We start from the raw sequence: 10,347 nt of genomic DNA, 5'->3' as shown, positions 1-10,347 counted from the left end.
ACACCCAGCCAACATGGTCCCTTCATGGTCCCTTTATCATGGAGAGGTTCATACTTCTGAGGCTCTTGGATGAAATCTGGGGTTCATCCCATAGACATCTCCAGGCATCCTCAGACAATTCAGGGCCATCTAGTCAAAAGAGCTATGTCATTTTAGCCATTAAAGGGCTCTGCTTATATATTTTTTTTAATTTATTTATTTGAAAGGCAGAGATAGAGAGAGGTCTTCCATCTGCTGGTTCACTCCCCGGATGGCCACAACAGCTGGAGCTGGACTGATCCAAAGCCAGGATCCAGGAGCTTATTCCAGGTCTCCCATGCAGGTGCAGGGGTCCAAGCACTTGGACCTAGGCCATCTTCTACTACTTTCCCAGGCCATAGCAGAGAGGTGGATGGGAAGAGGAGCAGCTGGGACTTGAACCGGAGCCCACATGGGATGCTGGCACTGCAGGCAGAAGATTTACCCACTACACCACAGCATTGGCTCCGATGTGCTTATGTATTGTTCAGACTCTGGGCTCCATCTGAAGGTGGTGCTCTTGGGTACCCTGACTGGTATCCTCATAGAAAGAGAAAATTTGGACAGAGGGGCAAGAGAGGTGGGTGTGTACAGAGACAGAGTGCAAAGTGGGAGGTTGGCTAAGGGTGTGAGTGGCTTCCTTGCTGTGTCCCTGCCTGCTGTTCCTTCATGGTGTCCACTTCTCCAGCCAAGGCAGTGGGAGCTCTTCCTTCACCAGCTGGAAACACCTGGGCTTGGTCTCTTTGCCTGTTTCTTACTCCATCTTAAGATGTCTCTGGGGCTGGCGCTGTGGCACAGCAGGTTAAAGCCCTGGCCTGAAGCATCGGCATCCCATATGGGCACTGGTTCTAGCCCTGGCTGCTCCTCTTCCAGGCCATCTCTCTGCTTATGGCCTGGGAAAGCAGTAGAAGATGGCCAAGTCCTTGGGCTCCTGCACCCATGTGGGAGACCAGGAGGAGGCTCCTGGCTCCTGGCTTCGGATCAGCGCAGCTCCGGCCATTGTGGCCATCTAGGGAGTGAACAAGCGGATGGAAGACCTCTCTCTTCTCTCTCTGTCTCTGCCTCTCTCTGTAACTCTGTCTTTCAAATAAATAAAATAAATCTTTAAAAAAGAGAGAGAGAGAGAGATTTTAAGGGGTCTTTGGAAGAAAGCTCCTCCCTTCCTCTGCCCCCTCCACTCCTGTCAAGGGGATCTGTGACCTGTGGCTCCGCTAAAAGACAGGAGGAGGGAGTGCACCAACTTACCTGGACTAAACTGTGTCACCTCCAGATTCATACATGGAAGTCCTAGCCTCCAGTGCCTCAGAATGTGGTGGGGTGAGTTATTTGGAGATGGGCCTATAAAGAGTTAAGTTAAAACCAGGCCATGAAGGAGAGGACTGGCCTAATGTGACTAGTGTCTTTATATGAAGAGGAAATGTGGACACCCTGAGAAGCATCAGATGATGACGACAAAAATGGGTGGGAAGAGCATGGACATGCACACCCAGGAGAGGGCCTGGAACAGGTCCTCCCTACAGAAGGAACCAACCCTGCTAGCCCTTGATCTTGAATGACAGCCTCCAGAACCGGGAAGCAGCACGGTGGTGCTGCTATAAAAGCCCCAGGCTGTGCTGTTTTGTCATGGCCGCCCAGGTGAATGAACATACAGCCCTTTCTCAGCATCTGGGAGTCCCGCGGGGCCCTCCAGCCTCTCTGTGCTGAGGCCTCCTCATCCCTCCAGGAGGCATCTGGGGCAGGACTGGAGGTCAGACCCTCGCACAAGCTCAGAGCAGCTCTCCTGCATGTGGTCCCATCTGATGCATGTGGGTTTGAGCCAAGCACAATGGGAGGGCGACAGTTACCTCCCAGGCACCGCCTCTTCTTACCTGCAAGAGTGAGAAATCACTGTGTTCTCCAAACACAAGGTGAGCTCTCTCTATGACCCACAGTTCTCCATCTCTGTGGCCAGCCTTGCTTAGTGAGTCTCCTCTCACTGTGGGATGTGAAGTAGCTGCCACCTCTTATCTTGGGGACTACTCAGAAAACCGAGGAAGGATCCCATTTAACTCCTCATTTGTTGTTGTTGTTAAAGATTTATTTACTATTTGAAAGGCAGAGTCAGAGAGGAAGAGAGATATTTTCCATCTACTGCTTCACTCCCCAAGTGGCCACAACAGCTGGGGCTGGACCAGGCTGAAGCCTGGAGCCTGGAATGTGGATGGCAGGGACCATCTTTTGCTGCTTTCCCAGGCCATTAGCAGGGAGTTGGAGCAGAAGTGGAGCAGCTGGAACTCGAACCAGCACCCATGTGAGATGTCAGCATTGCAGAGAGTGGCTTAACCCATGATGCCACAACCCCGGTCCCTATTTGGTTTGGTTTTTAATTTGTTGCATTTATATAAGGGGAACCAATTTCATGTATTTCATATATACAGGTTTAAGAGCACAATGATACTTCCCACCTTACCTCCCTCCCTTGTACCTCCCTCTTCCTTCCTTTCTTATTTTTCTTTTAATTTTTACAACCACATACTTTCAATTTACTTCATAATCACAAGCCTAACCCTCTACCAAATAAAGACATCAACAAATAGTAAGCAGAGGGGCTGGCACTGTGGCTCAGTAGGTTAATCTTCCACCTACAGCACTGGCATCCCATATGAGCGCTGGTTCTAGTCCTGGCTGCTCTTCTTCCAATCCAGCTCTCTGTTATGGTCTGGGAAAGCAGTGGAAGATGGCCCAAATGCTTAGGCCCCTGCAGCCATGTGGGAGGGTTGACAATTGACAATTGCTTTCTTTTAGGGCTTGGACTAAGGCTCACCATTCTCTCCTAGCCTGTAGGGTCTCTGATGAGGGATTCCTCATCATCTGTCCATCTAATTGGAGATCCTTTGAAGATAATCTGGCATTTCTCTCGTGCACATTTTAGGGTCTTTTCTTTATGTTTTACTTTTGAAAATTTGACTAAAAAATATGGAGTGTTTCACAGATTTACACGTTGTACTTGTACAGGGGCCTTGCTAATCTTCTCTTTATCAGTCCAGTTTTACTATATGTGGTGCCAAAGTGAGCACTTTAGCCCCTGTTAAACTAGAATCAAAACCTGCGTGGTTTTGAGCTAGGCTTAATTTGAAGAGTGCCCAGCAAGTTGTCCACTCCTCAAGCAGAGAGCAGGTTCAGCAGTTGGGAATGCAAAATAGTCTAACCACTGTGGAAAACTTGTAGTTCCTCAAAAGTTAGGGTTACCAAATGACCCAGAAATGCCTAATATACACCCAAAACACTTGAAAATACTTACTCATACAAAAATGTGTGCATGGATTTTTCATAGCAGCATCAAGTGGAAGCAGCTCAAATAACCATCAACCGATAAATGGGTAAATAAAATGGATATACCTTTTGTTATGAATTGGACAGCACTTGGCTCCTCCGAAATCAGACATTTAAACCTCAAAGAGTTAGGGAGTAAACTAGATCTAATTATGGTGGCCAGTGGGAGGTCTTTAGGTCACTGGGGCTGTGCCCCCAGAAGGTCAGTCTTGCAAGAGGATTGGTGATTTGAACCTGGCTCACTCTCTGCTTCCTGGCTCACCAAGTGCTTGCTCCTCCAGGCCAGCTCTGCCACTGCCAGCCTGCAACAGATGCCAGACTAGTGGAGCTGCCCGATATTGAGCTGTGAACCTGCAAACCGTAAGCCAGGGAAACCTTTTCCTTCCCGAAAAATTCCTCTCAGGTATTATAGCTGCAGTAACAAAAAAGGGATTAATACACCCATATGATGGGACAAAAAAATGAATGATGATACAGGCTACTACATGGATGAACCTTGAAAACATTTTGCTAAGTATAAGAAGCCAGACACAAAAGGCTTACACTGTATGATTTAATTTCCGTGAAGTGTCTCAAACTGGCAAATCTATTGGTGGTTTCCAGGAGCTGTGGGGAGGGGAGACTTGGCAATGATTGCTGATAGCTATTGGGTTTCTTTTGTAGGGTAATTAAGATGTTCTAGAATTAGATAAGTAGTGATGGTAGTATAACTTTATGAGCATACTAAAAATCACTGAACTTTACATGTTAAGAGGGTACATTTTATGATATGTCAATTATATCAATTTCAAAGTAAAATATTTTTGATGTATTTATTTATTTGAGAGAGAGAGAGAGAGAATCATCCATTTGCTGGTTCACTCCCCAAATGACCACAACAACCAGGTATGGACTAGGCTGAAGTCAGGAGCCAGGAACTCCATTCTGGTCTCCCGCATGGACAGCAGGGACCCAAGTACCTGTGACATCTTCTGCTGCCCTACCAGACACTCTGTCAGGAAGCTAGACTGGAAGCAGAGTAGCCAGTAGTTAAATCAGCCCTCTGAAGTGGGATGCTGGTGCTGCAAGCAGAAGCTTAACCCACTCACCACACCAGCTCCTTAAAACTTTCTTAGACTTAGTGAAACTTCTATTTTCTTTTGTTGCTTTTTGTATCATATTTCTTAATTATTTCACATCCAATCTGATGATGCAAAGTTTTTGAGTCCTTGAAGGTCTAAAAACATCTCACATGTCTGCAAATGCTCTCAGTCTTTTTGTTTCCTTTGAGAGGCAGAGACAGAGAGTGTGTGTGTGTGTGTGCCATCTGCTAGTTCACTTCCCAAATGCCTGCAACGTCTGTGGTTGGGCAGGGGCCAAAACTAGGAACTAGGAACTCAATCCAGGTCTCCCATGTGGTTAGGAGGAACCTGATGACTTGATCCGTCACCTGCTGCCTCCCAGATCTGCAGTAGCAGGAAGCTGGAGTCAGGAGATGGAGCCTAGGGTTGAACTCAGGTAATGCACCTGTTCTTGTGTCATAGTTCATTCGCCATGGAATTCTGATGCAGGAGTATTCTCCTCTGAAGTTGAAAGATACTGCTCCTTCTTGCATTCAATGTTCCTTTGTAGTGACATGGTTGGTCCCTCCTCTTCCTACTCCCTGTCCTTGGAAGAATTTGGGGTTTTCCATTTTCCTTGAAGTTTGAAATGTCAGTGTAACACAGCTTAGTGTATTAATTTTTCAAGACTCTGCTGAAATGAATGAGGTGGTTAACTTATGAAGAGAAAACAGTTCTGTAGCTCTGGAGGATCACAGTCCAAGATCAAGGGTTCCCATTGATTCGGCATCTGGCTCCTGCTGGCAAAGTCCCACGGTGGTACAGGATGTCCCATGGCAACAGGGAGTGCCTGTGTGTCCGTGTCTGTGTGTTCTCTTACAACGCCACCAGCATTTAATCGTGGGGTCTCCACCCCAACGACCCAATCCAATCCTATAACCTCCCAAAGGCCTCACTTCCAAACACCATCACTGAATTAAGTTTTCCCCTCTTACTACCATTAACCTCCTGATACAAGGGGATGGGGGGTATTCAGACCACAGAGCTTGCTGAAATGATTTGCTGGGTCTGTTTCTCCCTGATCTTATGAAACCATCCATGGGGCTTTCAAGTAAGACTCACACCTGTCCTCACTCTGGGGACCTGTCTTCCCTGGCTGCTCTCAGTATCTGCCCTCCTCCATGCCCCCTGTTCTTGTCTTGTGAAGCTTTGTTACAACATCATTGGGGTCTGTCTTCCATTTTCTTTGATATCTCCTTATCCATTTTTTTCTACTCCAAGAGAATTGCTCAGCTCAGCCTTTCTATTTATTCTTTTTTTAAAAATTTTACTTAAAAGGCAGAGTTACACAAAGAGGAGAAGGGTGGGGGCAGAATGAGAGAGAGAGAGAGAGAGAGAGAGAGAGAATATCTTCCATCTGCTGTGTCACTCCACAAATGACCACAGTGGCTGTAGCAGAACCAGGCCAAAGCCACAGCCAGGAGCTTCTTCCAAGTCTTCCTCATGGGTGCAGGGGCCCAAGCACTTGAGCCCTCTTCTGCGGCTTTCCTAGATGCGTTAGCAGGGAGCTAGATCATAACTGTAGCAGTTGGGTTTCAAACTGGCACCCATATGGGTTGCTGGTATCGCAGGCAAAGACTTAACCTGCTATGCATCTATTATTTATTCTCTTATCCACTTCAATGCTTCTGGCCATTTATAGAGATTTTTATTTCAGTCATCAAATTTTTCATCTCCAGGATCTCTAAACTATTCTTTTTATGGGTACAATCTCATTTTATTTCTCTCTGGAGATTCTAATTATATATGTGCCAAACGCTTCTTCTGTTTGCCCTATTAACTCTGCTGCTTTGGATGTAAGCTTTTCCATTTGTTGGGGTTGGTGCCTCTCTTCTATGGCACTTCTTTTCTTTCTTTTTTTCTTTCTTTCTTTTCTTCTCTCTCTCTCTCTCTCTCTCTCTCTTTTTTTTTTTTTTTTTTTTTTAGCATTTAAGAGTTACAACGGTGTGCTCATCCCTGCGTTTGGGTTTCCAGCCTGTCTGACAATGCTCTTTCCATTTCCTGAATCTAATCTTCTGCATGCAAGAAGCACCCCATCCCTCCCAAATGTCGCCAGGACTCCACCAAGTCTCTCTGCGGCCACACCAGGGACCTGCAGGTCCCTTGCCAGATTTCTGGCCTGAGGGTGGACAGGCAGCTGCTCCAGTATTGCATCCCAAGTGACTGTCCCCAAGAGAGCCTCCTCGCTTTCCTGACCTCCTGTCTCATGCATCCCTGATTAGCCTGGACTTAAAGCATTTTCTGTCACCAGCACAGAATACCGCAGGCTGGGGAAATTCCATGCAACAGAAGGAGTTTCATTTGACTCACAGTTCTGGGGGCAGGGGAGCCCGGGTCATCTTTCTGCATCGTAATGTAAAGGATGTCATGATGTAGGGAGATAGAGAGGACCTGAACTTATACTTTTATCAGTAACATACTCCTAAGCTGATTGTGTTCATCTGTTAGTTTTTCTTTTTAAAGATTTATTTGAAAGTCAAAGTTACATAAAGAGAGAGAGAGAGAGAGAGAGAGATGCTTTCCTTTTTTATTGACTGTTTCACTCCCCCAGATGGCTAGAATGGCTGGGGCTGGGCCAGGCTGAGGCTAGGAGCCAGGAGCTTCTTCTGGGTCTCCTACATGGGTAGCTGGGTTCCAAGCATTTGGGCCATCTTCCACTGCTTTCTTAGGCCATTAGTGAGGGGCTGGATTGGAAGTGGAACAACCATAGCATAAACCAGCACCCATATGGGATGCCAGCATCACAGGTTGGGGCTTAACCTGCTCTGCCACAGCACCGGGCCCCTAATCCATTTATAAGGGCAGATCTCTCACTACGTAAACACATCAAAATGTCCCACCCTCAGCCCTGTTGCATGGGGCATTAAATTCCCAAATGTATTAGCTTTGGGGGTCATGTTCAAACCATAGCAAGCTCCTTCCCATATTTCTAGATCTACACATACTGCGGCCGGGGGTCTTTTTCTGTGACAATCCCAGGCTTCTGCCATCTTTCAGAGATGCCTCAACTTCCCAGATTTTTTTTTTTTTTAATTTATTTGTTTTCATGCTTGCCTGCTTATTTGAAAGGCAGAGTGACAGAGAGAGAGGGAGAAATGAGAGAGAGAGAAGCTTTCATCCACTGATTCATTCCCCAAATGGCTACAGCAGCAAGGACTGGGCCAGGCCAAAATCAGGAGCCAGAAACTCCATCCTGGTCTCCCACATGGATGGCAGGGGTGCAAGTAATTGGATCATCCTCTGCTCTATTACCAGGTACATTAACAGGAAGCTGAAATGAAAGCAGAGTAATTGGGCACGGGGCAGCTTAACCTGCTATGCCAGAACACCAACCCCTCCCAGATCTTTTAAGGTGCCTCTTGTTTGTAGAATGGGCATAAGCCGGCACCGCGGCTCACTAGGCTAATCCTCTGCCTTGCGGCGCCGGCACACCGGGTTCTAGTCCCGGTCGGGGCACCGATCCTGTCCCGGTTGCCCCTCTTCCAGGCCAGCTCTCTGCTGTGGCCAGGGAGTGCAGTAGAGGATGGCCCAAGTGCTTGGGCCCTGCACCCCATGGGAGACCAGGAGAAGCACCTGGCTCCTGCCATCGGATCAGTGCGCCGGCCGCAGCGCGCCTACCGCGGCGGCCAGTGGAGGGTGAACCAACGGCAAAAGGAAGACCCTTTCTCTCTGTCTCTCTCTCACTGTCCACTCTGCCTGTCAAAAAAAAAAAAAAAGAATGGGCGTAGATTTCATTTTAATTATTGCTGGTCTTTCTCCACGACCACCTTAATCTCCTCTCTCCTTTGACGTTATCAAGTCCTAATGCTCGCCCAGGGCTAAAGACTCGGCAGAGGGCTCCTGCTGCTTGTCCTGCGTGCTGGTGGTCTGCATTCCTACCCGTTCCACGCAGCTTGTCTCTGTGACTGTCGGGCTCACCAGCTCTGGTTACCCTGGCCTTTTGGTTCGCTCGCCACTTTATCCTGGCTCTTCCAAGTGTACCTAGTGGGATTCCAGCTAGCTGCTGCTGGATTTGGCCTTTGTTGTCTCAGCCACACCATGAGGCTAGTGTGACCTGAACTTTTGGCACCCACCCCTAACTTGGCCTTCCAGATGTGCTCTGGAAGCGGAAATATCATCTCTGTCACACACCACGTTAGCGTCATTTCACTCGGATCTTGAGAGAGCTGCACTCAGAAGTCAGGTCTGCTCGGACTATGGTACCCAGGTAATATGTGTCAGGTGGTCACCCACAACATTTGCATTCCTGCCCTGCACATGGCTCAGAGCCTTATCCCTTCAGGACCACCGTGAATCATGTGTCACTTGTGGGGGCTACCATGCCGACCCTGACTGCAGAGGTGTTGACTTCCTGTGAATCCCACCAGTCAGGCCTCTCCGTGTAGACACATAGGAACCAAGGGAGAATCTCCCCCAGTGAATGTAGCAGCCTCCTGGGAGAGTTCAACATGCTTATCTCGGGCTTGAGGTTGTAATTGTGATTTAGTGAAATGCCTCTTCCTAATGTCTTTTTCTTCTTTTCATGTAAATTAAGTTCCCAGTGCATGTGGGAATATGTGTGTCTCTATTCCTAAGGGAGATTTGGGGAATTCATTAGCTATTGTTTGGGAAGTGCTGGGCAGATAGAAGGCTCTCCAGCAATGTGAGGTATTATTATTAGGTGCCTTCAATTTGTAAATCATCTAGAATGGGTTGTTTTGTTTTATTCTGTTTTGCTGGGGTATAAAAATGATAGCTTCAAAGCCACCATTCAGCAAGGGCCAATACACATACCAATGAAAATTTGCAAGGCATGAATACAGATTTTTATCAGCATTTTTTGTATTTGTTCACACCAAGAAGCATTTAGGAGGTATCAAGGAATCTGACATCCAGGGAACCGTGCCACTAACTCACACTTGTAACTTTGAAAAAGTGCATTAACTTCCGTGGGCTGTGATCTCTCTTCTAGGAGTTAGGGTGGTTGGGTGAGCTGTTCCCTCCAGACCCTCCCCATGCTGGCATTCCCTATAATACACCTGTGCACTCACACCTGCTATTCATGGAGCCCTCATGACAAACAGGCCACACGGCTGAGGGTGCCATACCTTGTTTATAGTGACTAGAATTGTGCAGCTTCTCCATGGTTGCAGAGCGGAGAGGCAGCTGGGGCCTTGTTCTCACACATACCCTCCACCCTACGCATTGGCTTTCAAATGGTCCTAGACAACTAGGAAGACAGCAGTCCATGGGCAGTTCTGTGTTCTCCTCATTCACCTGGCTGCTCTCTAACCACATCACCTAACTTCTAACTGGCCAGGAAAGATAAGGACCGTTAGAATGTACATCAATCCTATCTCCATTTTCCCCCTTTATAGCCCCAGGCTCTTTTCCTGCAACTCAAGGTGATGGAAGGAGACACCTGCTGACTGCCATGCACCCAGGATTCCTACAAGGAGTGGAAGAAGGAAAATATGGAAGGAAGGAGGGAAGAGCAGCACCACTGAATAAAGTCTTCAGATCTGCCTGATTTCATTTTACTTGAAAGACAGAGACAAAGATAAGCAGAGATCTTCCCTCTGCTGCTTCACTCCCCAAATGCCTGCATCAGCTGGGGCTGGACCAGGCAAAAGCCCGGAATTTAGAAGTCAATCCTGGTCTCCTCCAAAGGTAGCAGGGCCCAAGTGCTTGAGCCATTGCCTGGTGCCTCCCAGGGAGCATATTAGAAGAAAGCTGGACACTCTGGCCTCAGAATCAGCCCTTAAGGCATTCGGATCTGGCTAAAAAGCCCATGAGAGTATTTCAGGCATGGAAAGCCAAGACACTCTGGCAAAAAAAAAAAACAAAAAAAACAAAACAAAACAAAACAAAACAACAACTAAATGAAAGATCTCTGTGAGTGAGATCCCAGTGGAAAGAACAGGCCATCAAAGAAGGA

The 10,347-nt window shown here is 47.4% G+C and overlaps 1 non-coding gene across 1 annotated transcript; it reads right to left on the bottom strand.

The window, feature by feature from the left end:
• Positions 1–2,967: 2,967 nt before the first annotated feature.
• LOC133773070 (U6 spliceosomal RNA) lies at positions 2,968–3,074 on the bottom strand. Its single transcript, XR_009867859.1, has one exon. It is a non-coding gene; the product is annotated as a U6 spliceosomal RNA (small nuclear RNA).
• Between the last annotated feature and the right edge of the window lie 7,273 nt (positions 3,075–10,347).

Source organism: Lepus europaeus, chromosome 13 (genome assembly GCF_033115175.1).
Source record: "Lepus europaeus isolate LE1 chromosome 13, mLepTim1.pri, whole genome shotgun sequence".
NCBI lineage: Eukaryota > Metazoa > Chordata > Mammalia > Lagomorpha > Leporidae > Lepus > Lepus europaeus.
This window is presented reverse-complemented; position numbering and strand designations above follow the sequence as displayed.